Genomic DNA, 15,798 nt, shown 5'->3' with positions numbered 1-15,798 from the left:
GGCCTTTGCAGGTCAACATCTTGGTCAGGGAGGAGGAGGGTAATAAGTATTTCTCTAATTTTGTATTTTAACTTTCCCTTTCAAAAGCTTATGCTTGAGAATTTGTTTCCAAATTGAAACTGAATTTATAAGCTGTAGGATTTTACAGCCTACAGTGACACTGAGAAGACTTAAGGAACTAACACTTCAGAACCTGAAAATGCAAAGATTAGAAAAATGGCCACAACTGAGGTATGTTGATGACTCAGTCACTCGCTCGACTTCCTAAACGTATTCCCTCATCCATCTTTGCTAACTGGAGTCCCTCTTCCCCTCATCAACTTGCTGCTTCCTACCTCAAAAGCATGACATTTATTTTTTCTCCTTGTGAAGGGTGATCCAATAACACAGAATCCTCCAGAAATAAGTAGTGATTTTATTTCCTTCCGATGAAGCTGAACAACTATCAGGAAGATATTCAGTGAAGAAATGCATAGCTAACTGTGCATTTATATTTGTCTATTTCACCTGGGAGGAAATAACGTAATAGGTCCATTTTTTTTAAATCTAGATTCCAGGGTTAAAAATGGGGAAAGGGTGAGGAAGGGAGAGAGGAATGAGGCCACTGCCCATTATTTTTGGAGCCTTAATACTTTTCCTTACGGGGTTTAGGGTTGGAAGAGACCTTGTTTCCATTAAGAAAGAAACAAGAACACCCTTCATGGTTCCTGCCCTCTAACAAATTTATCCTAGTTCTTATAAAAGTCTATAAGCTTTGCAGAATAAATGATGTGTAGAGCCACATGAGAGAAGATAATCTGAGCAGTGTCTGTAATTCCCCAACACTTCCCCAGTAGTTTGTTAGAAATTGAAATTCTGAATTTAGGTTTTGTCTGCAGAGGTTTTTGTTAAAATGCATTCATGTACCCAGAACAGAGAGTATTTCCACACTGGCTCCCGATTAGATTTGCAGTGGAGGGAATGTGGCAATGCCCTGTGAAAGAGAGCACAGCCCTGGTACTGTGGTCTTTTTTCAGTCCCCGTGCCTGTCATTTGCTGGTTGTGTGATCTTGTAAAATGTGTTCACCATTTTGAGTCTTACTTCCCTCTACTGTAAGATTGTGAAGACTCCTTAGCCCACAGGTTTAAATTAAATTAAATGAATTGATACATGAAAAGAACTTGGCATTGTATCCAGAGCATAGTTCACACATCAAAAATTTTAGCTATGATTAGTTGCTTATCAGATTTAACGAGCTGAAAGAATGAGTTTGGAAAAGCAAGATTTGATCAGAGGAAAGGGAAGGAGTTACTGAATGAGGAAATGGGTGAGGACTGGACTGGCCTTTGGAGGGATTCAAGGTGAGCATCAAGGACTTCTGTAATCAGCTGGGGGACTTGGCTCCTAAACAGAAAAGAAGTAATGAAAATCAAGAGACAAAGACTTTTATTTCACAATCAAACACTTGTTTGATGGAAAGTGAAAGCTAAACAAGGCATTTTACAAAAGTTAACTCAGTGACTCCTCATTATAACCTTATGAGGTAGGTACGAGTTCCATTTACAGATGAAGAAACTAAGGCACAGAGAGGTTAAGTACTTGCCCAGGAACATACTGCTGCTGAGTAGCAGAGCTTGGGTTTAAATCCAGGCTGCTAAGTCCATGACTGTAAACATTAGACTCAGCTTCATTTTTATAATAATTTTTACGAAGCCTGTCTCTGAATATTTAGAAGTGGAGCAGGGGATCCTAAGGTTTATATTGTTCAACGGTATTCCCTCCTTCCTTTCTGGATGCCCACTTTTTTGAGCACTTTCTTGTTGTGTCACTGTTCTAATACATCATGAGTCAACCAATTCCATTTTATCTGAAACTTCAGTGTGTTTTCACATTTATATATTTTCCAGTTTGATTTTCCTGGAGATCTGGTAGCTAATATAATTTTATTTCATAGTCCATATTAATTTATTGAAATTAGTACGCATTTTCTACTTGAATCGACAATACAGTATTTTCTTATTTGACTACTTGCTATCTGTGGCGGTTAAAGCAGTGGCAGTGATCAAAATCTGCAATTCATTGTTCAAAGACAATATTCGTTTATTATCAATTTGCATTGCTTCACGTGATTTAGAAAATGGTAGTAATTCACCTGGACTTGCAATCGTTAAAGCCTAGGTACATTTCTTTACCTTTTTTCCTTTATGCATGTGCTCTGAAATATTTTTTCCCACAAGGAGTGAATTTGTTACCTTTGTGTGACATAAACGTTCAAAATTATAACGCAGCTATTTATTGACTTTTTAAAACATGGCCAGTTTTGATGCTGTAAACCTGTTAGAAGTCATTGATAAACATAAAATGGTTCCTATAAATCTGAGTGAAAGTCACAGTTGTGAAGTCCCAACTTATTTTTACTCAACTGTATAAAGCTGAAAGAGACAATAATTTTAATTTAATTACAAATATATACATGTATTCCTTTGTGTGCCTTTTTACTCAAGTGAATTGACAGCATCAGGAACCAAAACCGTTCCTTTCTCTCCCAGACAAACTGGGATAAGCATTTAGGTTGCAGCACTGATGGATTGCTATCTGAGCTGGAGGCATCAATTTGAAGACAATAATTCCCCTTTTGGTTTGTGACTTACTTTTAGAGTGCTCGTACTGTACATTTTGATGGACATTCTGATTTATAGGAATACCCAATTAATCCTAATTGTGATTTTAGCTTTATTTGCTTTAATTTTCATATTTTAGTCACATTTAATTTATATCCGATTGACTCAAAAGTAAAAAGAAATACCCAATTCCTGTCAACTGATCCCTGAATGACTTAAACATCTGAAAAGAAGGCCTAGGTGGTTAGGAAGAATTTCTATTTTCTATTTTTCTTCTGCAACACAGAAGGAGGATTTTTAAAATCCTTTTAGGGAAACCTGGAAGCATAGAATACATTTTCATTTTTTATTCCTCTTGTTCCTTCTTTTTGGGGAAGTCTACCTGATCATTTTGGTGAAGCCAACATAGTTGATAATTTACAGAGGCCCCAGGATAATTCCATATAGTAATGACTTTTTTCTTGTTATCACCAGGGTCATCATTATTGCTTTTCATAAATTTCTGACAGTGCATTGTGGCTGAAGGACTTTTTCTTCCTGGCTTCCTTTTATCCAGAGATCTTAAAATGCCAATTTTAGAGTCAAAAGGTGTTTAGCTCTGTAATAAATAATGCTGATCGGAAATAAAATGAAAGACACTACTTAGCAATTTGATTAGGTTGGCCCACTGCTTGTTTTTGTGGTACTCTTGAGCTCAAAATATGGTTTTACAGTTTTAAATGGTTAGGGAAAATATCAAAAGAAAAGCAATTTTCATAATCCGTGATAAGTATACAAAATTCACATATGTATCCATAAATAAAGTTTAATTGGAGTGCAGCCACACCTATCCATTTATGCATTGTCTATGGTTGATTTCTCATTAAAACAGCAGAATTGAGAATTACAGAGACCATATGGCACGCACAGCCTAACATATTTACTTTCTAGCCCTTTACGAAAAGTTTGCTGATCCCTGGATTATAAGGATATCTGGAAGAGTGAAAGAAATATGTGGTTACAGTACATTTTGAACGTTAGTACTTATTGAAAGAAGATGAGCGCCTTAGAAACATTATGTTGTATCCTTTTCTAATTAAATAAGAAATTATAGATTATCTTATCTCAGGCACTTATTTTACAGAAGAGGAAATTGAGGTCTAGAGATTCAAACGTATTTTTATGGAACAAGCAACCTTAAAAAGAGTTATGAATTCTGACACTTTATCCCTTATATTTCTTCAAATGTTTATGTCTACTGTTTTATATACCTCTGAGAGTGTTATATAAAAGTGTCAGATGTTTTTATGTGCTGGATCCCTAGTCGTTTATGGAAAATTTGGCACCAACAACATAATTACAAGAAGTAATCCTGGTTAGTCCTTCTTTGCTGGGCAGGTTCCCTGCAAAGACCCTATGGTCTGAGAAGACATAGTAATTGTAGGTTTACCCTCCACTTATAACCCAGGGACTCTATGTCTTTCCTTGTTTCTCTAGCACATCACAAAAATCTAAGGGCAATCATGTAATATCGATTTTTGAAAAAGCCCAATCAGTTTAATTAAGCTCTTTGTGAGCATAGTTTTTTCCTGATATTCACTGGCCTTTCCTTTCCCATCCTTGAAAACCTTCATTATTTATCTCTTCAAGTGATGAGCCCCTCGAACTCCAGTCCTCTTCCTGCTCCTTGGTTGTCCATGTTTTTCAAGTATTATCATGTTATCACCTTAGTCATCACTCTGGCAAGCACACTTGTGAATGTATTGTCTGGTGCATCTATCTTGCCACATAAATCATGTCTTCCAATACGTTTATCATTCTCTTTGCTTGTCTCTGAACTCCCTCCAATTTATCTACTGACTTCTTTCTGGAGCTGTGATGCCCCAACTTGACTGTGGTATTCTAGGGGTGATTTCACCAACCCACAACTCAATGCCTTCCCTAAGTCATAATTCAAGACAGAACTAGCCCTCCTCTCTTTACTCCATAGCGCAATATAAAATGCAAACAAATGTATAAATCACCACTATGCATCTTCTGTGTCCTTAGTAGTCTTCACGCATAGCCAGTGTTCTCATCGCTGAGGAGTTTGAAAGGACCTTGAAAACTCATTTACTTTTTCCTACAGGCAAATTTAAAGATAAACACTTCTAGACTTGTGTATCCTATTTTGAAAGACCTAAACCAATGTGGGCCGTGCTTTTTATTTTTCATTACTCAGTAGGTCTGGTTGGTAGTGAATCTTTCCTCTAACACAAATCTCTCCAGCAGACCTTTCTTTTTTTTCAGTCTTTATTTCGAACACTTGGATATGATCTTTATTTAATATTTTTTGGCTCAAGATAATTAAAGTATCCATGGAAAAATTCAGTTCTATACAGATACAGATAATCTTAAGGGATGCCTCAAGGGCTTTCATGACATGGGAAAGAGCTCTGAGAAGTATTATGTGGTGAAACCAGACTCAACTATCATTTCTGAACTTCCAAGGGGAGAATCACATTAGTCTAATGAAGGGAATAAAAAAAATCCCTGCACATACTAATTTGAGCAGCAAAATGATCTGGAGAAGTTGGAGATCTTGATAAATGGGGCCAAGTAATTGACAGAGTGTTATAATTAGGGCAAGGCATCTGTCAGTTAATTACCTTTTCCTCAATAAAGAATTACAATTTTTACATGTTCCCATAGTTTATGATTTCTAGCTGTGATTATCTTCTGTGTTCTCATCTATCTAAGTCTTACAGATAGAAATCATTACAAAGAGAATTGCCTAGCTATCATCTCTGGAAAACAAACTGGACAAATGAAATGTAGAGAACATTTGACTGGATAAGACATGAATTTGGCAGAAGGGATCTAAATTGCAGAAAGGTGATTTGCTATTTCAGGCTGTCTTTATGTGGGATTCAGACTAACCATCTAAGTTTGGCCGCTTATTTGTTCACTTGTTCATTTATTCAACAAACCTTATTGAATACCTAATGCTGTAATAGTTCAAGGGGATTAAAACGTCTTTTAAGGAACTTATGGTTTAGTGGACTAGATTTACAAATAAACAAAAAAAGGCAATGGAAACAGCATTGACATCTACTAGCTCTGCTCTGTGTTGAGAGAACTAGGGAAAGACTTTAGAAGAATGAGAAAGGCATGAACAAAAAAGAGTCTTGGATCTTTAGAACAATGGTCTATCTACTTTTAATTGCACACCTTTTCAGAAAAAAATACTTTGAGTATTGGCCCTCATGATGCACACATCATTAACAAGCTATATGCATGTACTAGTGTCAATCTGCATATTAGATATTTGTAGAATTTATTTTATTTTTTAGATAAATAGGAACAGAAAGTCTGATTTTATTTAATACCTCAATAAATTCTTATGCAATCCTTGGCTTATGCATGCCTCACTTTGAAGACCTATTGCTTCAGAAAACGTAATAGTAAGTATTCCAATACAGTTCAAGTTCAAGATGTTTAGGGAGCAGAGACAATAGATAATACTGAAAAGTTGGTCAATGGTTAGACAATAGCGGCAGCTGCCTTGTGACTTGTGTTTCCTAAAATGTGTTCCACTGAATATTAATACGAATCCATTGAAATAAAAAGAAAATATTTCTGCTGTCAATTAAGTTTGGAAAATGCAGGATTCAAGTATAAAATTCCATTATGAGTGGGGTTATGGATGCATATATTCTGTTCTTCTAAGCTCTTAAGATACCATATTTTCCATATCATTTTTATTCAATGGTTGAAACTATTGAAGGGGTCTGCAAATATGAGGTTCATAAAAATTGGCACCACATTTAGAATGGAATTCTGGCATTTAGAGATAGGAAAAATATGACTCCATTAGAGTTATATTCAAGAGACTTTTCTTCCTTATATTACACTGTTCTCACTTTTTTTCACTAAGTATTAGTTAATGAATTACTCAGTAATTTTGTTTTGACTTGAAATTAGTAACCTAAAAACTCTTTTCACAGACCAGTTATTTGTGGAAGCAAAGCAAATAACCACCTTTCACTTGCCAGTTGAGGGGCTTCCCAGCTGTCTCAAATACTGGAAACTTGCAACGTTTTATTAAACCTTCAGCGAGGACCACTCTTAAAATATGCAAATGTTTCATCTGCTGCGGAGTGAAATGTCTAGATGACTTAAGATTATTCTTTTAATGCCTAAGCTTATTTAGACTTTTGTTTGGGGGAGAGATAGTTCTGAAATGCTACACACAGCCCTGCTGTCACGAAGAGAACATAACAGACACAAGTTAATTTTTCTCCAATGACACAGAATTGTAATTATTGTAATTAATCACCATACCATGATTGATGAAACCATGATGTACTTGGGAGTTCTTGCTGTATAACGTTGCTTCCCCCTATACTACCTGACTCCAAACTGGTTTCTTCAGAGTATTTGTGTCTGCTTTTTAATAATTGTTTTTTCACATACCTTGCTGTCAAATAAATAAATAAATAGATGTAATGTATAATAAACATACATTATGTGTGTATAATATTATACATTTGCATATAAATATATATAGATGCTACCCATGCTCTCACCTCTAGCTACCTATAACATTCCTCTTCTAATTAAATCCAGTAAATCATGCTTATGAAAATTCATATGGTAGTATCTGAGGGCTCCTCTATGAAATAGCTTATGTTCTCTATTTGAGTCTCTCAAAGATCATCCATTTCTGCAGATTTATCATTATATACATTTATTGAACACTTAAAGCATAGCAAGCATTTTCACATGTAATTTTCCCTTTAATTTGTGCAATAGGAGTGCAAATCAGATATTATCAACTATATTTTCATGTGAGTGGGGTTTCCGGATTTAGCAAATAAAAATGCAGGATTTTTAGTTAATACTGTGTTTCCCGTAGATAAACACATTTTTATGTCTTAAAGTACATACTTGTGTGAGACATAATTATCCTAAAAATTACTTGCTGTTTATCTGAAATTCATATTTAACTGTGTGCTCTGCATCTTATCTGGTGATCTTACATGTGAGAAGATCAAGTTCAGAGAGTTTAGAAATCTACAAAAATTTATAAATCTGGGAAGTATTAGAGCTGAAATTTGGATATTGGTCTTTTGACTTCAAGTTTAGGGCTCACGAGGACTGTTCTCCATATTGCTGAAAATACTGAAAGCATGTCTTGCAGGTAAGTAGTGATGTAGTTTGGATCTGCGTCTCCACCCAAATCTCATGTCAGATTGTAATCCCGAATGTTGGGGTAGGAGCCTGGTGAGAGGTGATTAGATCAGGGGGGCGGATTTCCCCCTTGCCGTTCTTGTGATAGTGAGTGAGTTCTTATGAGATGTGGTTGCTCATGAGATCTGGTTGCTTAAAACCATGTAGCACCTTCCCCTTTGCTCTCTTCCTCCTGCTCTAACCATAGTAAGATGTGCCTGCTTCTCCTTCCCTTCTGCCATGATGGTTTCTTGAGTCCTCCCCAGCCATGTTTTCTGTATATCCTGTGAAACTGTGAGTCAATTAAGCCTCTTTTCTGTATAAATTAACCAGTCTTAGGTAGTTCTTTAGAATAATGCAATAACGAACTAATACAGTGAGCTATAGGACTCCTATATCAAGTTACTTACATATTAGTTTCCTGGGTTTGCTATAACAAATTGCCATAAACTGAGTGACTTAAAATGACAGAAATGTATTGCCTCATAGTTCTGGAGGCCAGAAGTCCACAGTCAACATGTTGGCAAGGCTGTGCTCTCTCTGAAGTCTCTGGAGAGAGATCCTTCCTCACCTCTTCCTATCTTTTAGTGGTTACTGAGAGTCCTGACTGTCCTTGGCTTCTGGCAGCGCAGCCTCTGCTTCACATGGCCTTCTTGTGTGTGTCTGTGTGAGCTTCCCTCATTATAGAAGGACATCACCTGTTGGACTAGGGCCTCCATAATGCAGTATAATGTCACCTTAACTTGATTATATCTACAAAGGCAATAACTTTCATAAGGTCACACTCACAGGGATTGGGGGTTAGAAATTGAAAATCTTTCCATTCAACCCACAACTACTAGCAATCCATTAATACACATGCAATATAAGAAGATTCTTACCAACCTAGAAAACCTGGGACGCTAAACGCAGAACCTGTAAGTGTGAACGGGGATGGGGACACTAGGAGCACATAGTGCTTCTGATGGGGCAGAGCCAAAATAAAGATAATTTACACACACCTTTATATACTTAGCATAGCTAGACACTCAAATCTGTATGTTTAGTAGTTGTTATGATTTGGCTGTGTCCCCACCCAACTCTAACCTTGAATTCTAGTTCCCATAATCCCCACCTGTCATAGGAGGGACCTGGTGGGAGGTAATTGAATCATGGGGGTGGTTTCCCCTATGCTGCTGTTCCCATGATCATGAGTGGGTTATCACAAGATCTGATGGTTTTATAAGGAGCTCTTCACCCTTTGCTTGGCAATTCTTCCTGCCGTCATGTGAAGAAGGACATGTTTGCTTCCCCTTCTGCAGTGACTGTAAGTTTCCTGAGGCTTCCTCAGTCCTGTAGAACTGTGAATCAATTAAACCTCTTTCCTTTATAAATTATCCAGTCTCATGCAGTTCTTTATAGCATCATGAGAACACACTAATACAGTAGTGCCAGGAGGTATGTACTGTGATTTTCACCTCATTTTATAGATGAGGAAATGGACACAAAGATGCTAAATAATTCATTTAAGGTGATGCAGCTAATATGGGATGAAATTCAGATTTAAGCCCGGGCATTCTGACCTTGGAATCCACATTCTTCACATTTTTCTAGGTTGATTTAGGGGTAGAGGAGGCAGAAGGGACGGCAACTTGAGGAAGGAAAGTAATAAGAAACACAGACCACTGTAGTTTTTCTGTTGGTTTTTGTTTTGTGCTGGTTTTGCCTGCCGTCATTGCTGCTTTGGTTTACGTGGAGCAGAGCGTCTCAAACCTAATTGAGCATCCGAATCACCTGGAGGACTTGTTGAAACACATGTGGTGGGCCCCTCTCCAGTGTTTCTGATTTCACAGGGCTAGGGTGAGGCCCCAGAATTTGCATTTCTCACAAGTTCCCATGTGATTTTGCTGCTGCCAATCAGGGACCTTAGTTGGAGAACAACTGGTGTAGAGAAAATTGAGATGAGGTTCAAGTAGGAAATGGTTTCCAAGTTCAAAGGGAAGCCAATAGGGAACTGGAAAAGTATAACCATTTTATGAGCCAACTTCAACTCCCTTTAAAAATAATATGAAAATATTGTGTGTATATGTGTTACATACACACACGCACACATACACACAGCATACTTGTAGGATATATCAGTGACTCCTAGATTTATAACAACTGGAAAGCAGCATAGGATTTAGACCTTTGAAACAGAGGCTTGGATTCTAGCCCAGGCTTGTTCCTAATTAGTCAGGTACTTCTTGTCTCTAAGCCTCATTCCCTCCCACTCCCATCCTCAGTATACAATAAGGCAGTTGAGATAGGGAAATAACTAAACACATGGTGGTAGTGAACCATTAAGAGTCATTTTTGAGAAAAACAATGATATGGAAAAATCATCTCCACTATATTTTCTCCTATTAACTTTTTTACGCAAGCGTAAGTGTTCATTATAAGAATTCTAACATAATCAGACAACCTAAAGTCATATATTACTCACAAAACACCCAGCCAGAGATAAATATTATTAATATTTTGGATATCATCTTCCAAAGTGAGATAGATGCATACATGTAACATATTATGCATACTAATTTATGATCTTTTTATTAGTAGTGTTCCATGCCCATGTTTGTGTATGTATATTTATGTATGTATGTCACCATTTTTTATATTCTCATAGTATTACATTGCACAGTTATCCCACAATCTATTTAACCAATCTCTTATTGCTGGGAATTTAAATTGTCCCTAATTTGGAGCTAATATGATAATGGTGGCGATGAACAACCTAGTACATACACTTTGATGTACTTTTCCATTCTAGGGGGAAATTGGTGGGTCAAAGATTAATCCTGCCTTTAAGATTCATAAAATATTAAATCAGAAATGGTTCTGAGAGGTGTCAAGTGATGGTGCTTTTATTGTACATAGAAAAGTCATCCATGTGTGTTTATTCTTTGCATGTATAATGCAGAGAACTCAACTGTAAGGATATATCCTGTCATGTTAATCATTATTATCTCTTGCTCCTTAGATAGGAAGGATTTTTCTTTTTTAAAAAAATTTATTTATGTATTTTTTGAGATGGAGTCTGTCTCTGTCATCCAGGCTGTAGTGCAGGGGTGTGATCTCGGCTCACTGCAACCTCCGCCTCCCGGATTCAAGCAATTCTCCTGCCTCAGCCTCCTGAGTGGCCAGGATCACAGGTGCCCGCCACCACGCCCAGGTAATTTTTGTATTTTTAGTAGAGACGGGGTTTCACCATATTGGCCAGCTGTTCTCGAACTCCTGACCCCAGGTGATCCTTCTCGGCCTCCCAACATGCTGGGATTACAGGCATGAGCCACCGCGCCCGGCCTAAGGAGATTTTAAAATTTACCTTATTGTAGTTTTCTGTATTTCCTAATTAGTCTACATTCAAGAATTAGTTGCAATTAGTATACAACTACCTGAAAGTTGGAACCAGAAAAATGAGAAGCGGCTATCTGTGTGGGCAAAAGAGACGGCAAGAGAAGGATTCTTTTCTTTTCTTTTTTTTTTTTTTTTTTTCTAGACAGCAGAGAAAGCACTTGGCTTAAAATAAAAAAGCTTCAGCAAAGTTCAAATGAAATACATGCACCAGTTCCTTCAGGTCCTTGAGCCCCATGGTATTCTCACAGAAAAGAGGAAAGATAGTCTGAAAAATCAAGTCGGAAGGACAATGCCAAGGCCAGCAGGCTCAATCTGCACAGAAGGCTGTTTTGAGGGGGTTTGGGAAAGGCCACATTGAACTGAATTTCTTTTTTTGTGAACCAGGGATCACTGAGCTGATCCAACAGCCACATCCTCTAGCCGGAAGGCTGCAAGGGGCGAGCTTCAAGGAGCTAAGGCTTCAGGGAGCCCTTTCTGACTGGGAGCCCATTCAAACAGGGAGACCCCGCCAGCAGGGGAAGTTTGGGCTCAGCAGATGAGTGTGAAGGAACATCGGCCCGGCCAGTGTTGACGTGGCAGGGTGTCAGCATTCAGAGCGGCAGCTGCTGCCAGAGCCCTGAGTGCCCAGACTGATAGGGGGCTGGAGCCTTCCAAACAGGCTCAGTCCAGGCACGCAGGAAATGTCAGAGGCAGCGGTCTGGTGGAGGGGCGGCGGCTGTTCCGCGTGGGAAGGTCTCTTTTGATTGATTCCCTGGTACAGAAGCCTGGCGATGGCAGTCAATCAGCACAGGATCTGTGTGGGGTGAGGAGAGAGAGAGGGGACTGGGAGGAGAGGAGGAAGGTGGAAAATGCGCCAAAAAGAACTTGTGGTGCCTTCCAGAGCCATCAGCTGGAAGAAAGCTCAGTGCTACCCTGCTGGAGAAAATGCTGGCTGAAGACCTCTGCTGAAAACAGGCAGCCACCGCAGCCAGACAGCTCCTGTGCCCATGCTGAGCTTCATGGAGTGTGGGACCCATCTCCAAGGGAGCGACTGCCTGTGGTCCTATTTTCCACCCTGCAGAGCAGGAAGGAGAGTCCTGTTTCCCAGCGGATGGGTGTGAGGAAGACACATGTGGACACCTTGTGACTGTGTCTACAGCATCAAGAGGAAGCTGGTGTGATGTGGGCCTCCTGGAGTGAAACTGGGAAGTCAGGCAGCCCTTGTGTTCAGCCCATGGTTTCCTCCCCACAATAGGAGCATCTGTAAGACCAACAAATTGACACAAATCCTGTGTAGATAAAAAAGTAGAGCACAACGCCAAGGAGGCAGGGCTCCAGGCAGCACTCCTCTCTAATTTTTTTCAGTTAAAAGGAAAGGAATCTAGTTTATTAAGTAGAACTCTTGACATATAGACAGAAAATTTAAAATGAATAGATAAATAAGGTGGAAGTCACAGAGATCTATCCTAAGATTATATATGCAATTAAATCTTCAGCTAGGAGTTCAGGATTGTAAGAATGGAGTTGAATCTAGAAACAAGAATATGGTCAGGCGTTCCAGACCAGCCTGGCCAACATGGTGAACCCCACCCCCCCACCATCTCTATTAAAAATACAAAAATTAGCCTGGCATGGTGGTGGGTGCCTGTAATCCCAGCTGCTTGGGAGGCTGAGACAGGAGAATGACTTGAACCTGGGAGGTGGAAGTTGCAGTGAACTGAGATCACGCCACTGTACTCTAGCCTGACTGCCAGTGAAACTCTGTCTCAAAAGGAAAATGAAAGAAAGAAAGGAAAGAAACAGAAGGAAAGGGAAGGGGAGGGAGACAAAGTGCCCTGTTGCCAATAGTTTTTATTTCAGAGGTCCTCCTGAACAACCTCTCTGGGTTCCTCCTGCCTGAGGTCTCTCACTCCCTATGCAGCTCACCTCTGCCTAACTCATCCCTCCTCAAGGAGGCTTCCTTGATGTCCTATGTCAGGTGGTAACCACTGCCCCGATACTTAAAGTTCTGTTCTCTGCTAGAGCCCCCATCGCAGCACTTGCCACAGTATCAGTTATAATTAAAGCATTTATGTGCCCACTTACTTTTCATCTGTGTCCTCTGCAAGAACATGATCTCCTTGAAGGTGGAACCAAGCCTGTCTTAGTCACCTTGTATCCCAGTACAGGATTGGCATATGGTAAATACTTGTTGAATGAATGGATGATTTAATAGGAACATGTAGTTGGAACAGGAAAGCATCGCACGTTTCAAGAAAACACAGTCTGAGTGTTGGAGACAGGCTGGGGGTAGGTCAGGCTGAGCCATTTTGGGAGGACACTGATCTATAAACTCCAAAAATACTCCAAGATTTGAGAAAAAGAAAATTCACTAGGAGGTTCCAAACCAGCCAACAGTACTGACTGTCAGGAGGAAAAAAAAAATCCCAAGGATTTTGAAATTCTCAGGAGTGTATCCATGCTCACTTAACCCCCTAGAGATTCACCAGAAGAAGCACTTGTCAAGGAGAGGAAAATAGCAGGAAACTAAGTATTTTGAGGAGTTTGCTTTGTGCCAGTCACTGTTAAGCAGTTTATATATGGGATCATTCCATTCTCATGGGCAGATTTGTGAATTAGGTATTAGTGGCACTCTTTTAGACTAGAGCTTACAGATGTCATCAGATATGCTTAAGGGGAAACATTGCTGAAGGGTAGAGTCAAGATACTAACCTAGATGTATTCCTGACTTCAGAGCCTGTAGCTTTTTCTAGACAACCACCCGTCTTATTCAAGATCTTCCAGTGTAGTTGCTGGTTTTCTAGGGCTTCTGGTATTCCGAGGCAGCCCAAATTATTCTTAAAGCTCTAAAGCTGCTCCATAGTAGAGTGTGTGTATGTATGTGTGTGTCCTTGTGTTGTAATCAATGCTGGCAGGGTAAAAAAAAAGATGGAATTTTAATGCCTACTGGCATAAATAATAAAATTCATAGTATATTTACTCAGTGTTGAGTAGATTATGGATCATGTATCAAACTATGGGATCATAGTTACAGCAGCAAAATTGAGAGCTGGAACTTTTCCCGTTTGATTATACTTGCAATGTAGATACCTGAATTTTTTTCTCAATGTGATTTGCGTTTGCCTTTGTGTCACTATTCTGGATTATCTATCTGTGAGTAGATTATTCTCAGACTCCTGGCCTCAAGGGATCCTCCCACCTCAGCTTCCGGAGATGCTGGTATTACAGGTGTGAGCCACTGCACCCAGCTGATAGGTAGATTATTCTCATTTGGGTTTGTCCAAGAGCAAATGTCCTTCTAAGTTATGAATGATGCCTACTCTACACTTGGGACTCTGTTGACATCTCAGCTCCTTCTATTTAGTTTTATTGTCAAGATATCCTTTGAGACTGAAACACTGAACTTCACCTAATCCATCAAAGGTCTGGGGAATGGTGACACGTGGCATCAGTCTGAAAGAGATCTGCCGATTAACAATGTGAAGTCGTTTCCACAGAGCACTTGAGTAGCAGGGCAGGATGGGGAAGCTGGACAGCTTCTTGGCCTTTTCTCCCACTTTTTCTTTTTCTCTTCAGGTGTGGCCTTGTTGCTTTATTTGAAATCATTAGACTTTAGTTTGGCAGATGTGACTTTATTCACACGCAAGAGCAGAGCATAATTAAAAGCCAAATTTAAGTTCTCAATGCGTTGTCTTTTGTTATCCATGTGTCTACTCATCTTTAACAGAGAAAATAGTTGTGGTTGGACTCTATTTTTATTTATTTTTTTTGAGACGGAGTTTCGCCCTTGGTGCACAGGCTGAAGTGCAGTGGCGCCATCTCAGCTCACTGAAACTCTGCCTCCCGGGTTCAAGCAATTCTCCTGCCTCAGCCTCCCAAGTAGCATGGATTACAGGCGTGCACCGCAACACCTGGGTAATTTTTATATTTTTAGTGGAGACGGAGTTTCACCATGTTGGCCAGGCTGGTCTCCAACTCCTGACTTCAAGTGATCCGCCCATCTCAGCCTCTCAAAGTGCTGGGATTACAGGTGTGAGCCACCGCACCCGGCCTGGACTCTATTTTTGGACAGAATTACACACACAGTGTTGATTGTTATCATAAATGCCAGGTACATAGATGATAACATGCTTTGTCCTGGTTGTGTAAAAGTAGTTTGTTGACCAAATCAGATTTTGTACTTAGAGCCGGGGCAGCTTTCCCTGAGGAATCAAGTCCTGTGGCTTGAGAGGTGACGAACGGTCTTGTCACTTCGGAAGAAACTTCAGGCTACTCATCAATCAGGGATTTTGTTCCTCTAAGTCAGCAGCACCTCAGCTGCCTCCTGATTGAAGGCCCAAAAAGCCACTAGGAGGAGCTAATGACTGACCGAGTTTAGGCTCACCAATATTTAAAGCAAATTGCTGCCACAGACTGCCCACCCTGGGCTGCGGGCTCTGGGTGTTTAATTATTTACATGGTAATGGATGGACCAGGAATCGTCCGCCCTTCCAACAGCTCACCAAGGAGAGCAACCGTGTCTCGTGATTTCATTTGCGGGTTATTTCCTGTGAGGAAGAAGGCTTTTCAACCTTGCTGCAGACAGAAAGGTGGAAAAAGTGCTGCATTAGCAAAACTCCCAAGTGGCTCCCATTTTAAATTAAAAAAAAA

The sequence above is a fragment of the Gorilla gorilla genome, chromosome 11 (genome assembly GCF_029281585.2).
Source record: "Gorilla gorilla gorilla isolate KB3781 chromosome 11, NHGRI_mGorGor1-v2.1_pri, whole genome shotgun sequence".
Lineage (NCBI taxonomy): Eukaryota > Metazoa > Chordata > Mammalia > Primates > Hominidae > Gorilla > Gorilla gorilla.
This window is presented reverse-complemented; position numbering follows the sequence as displayed.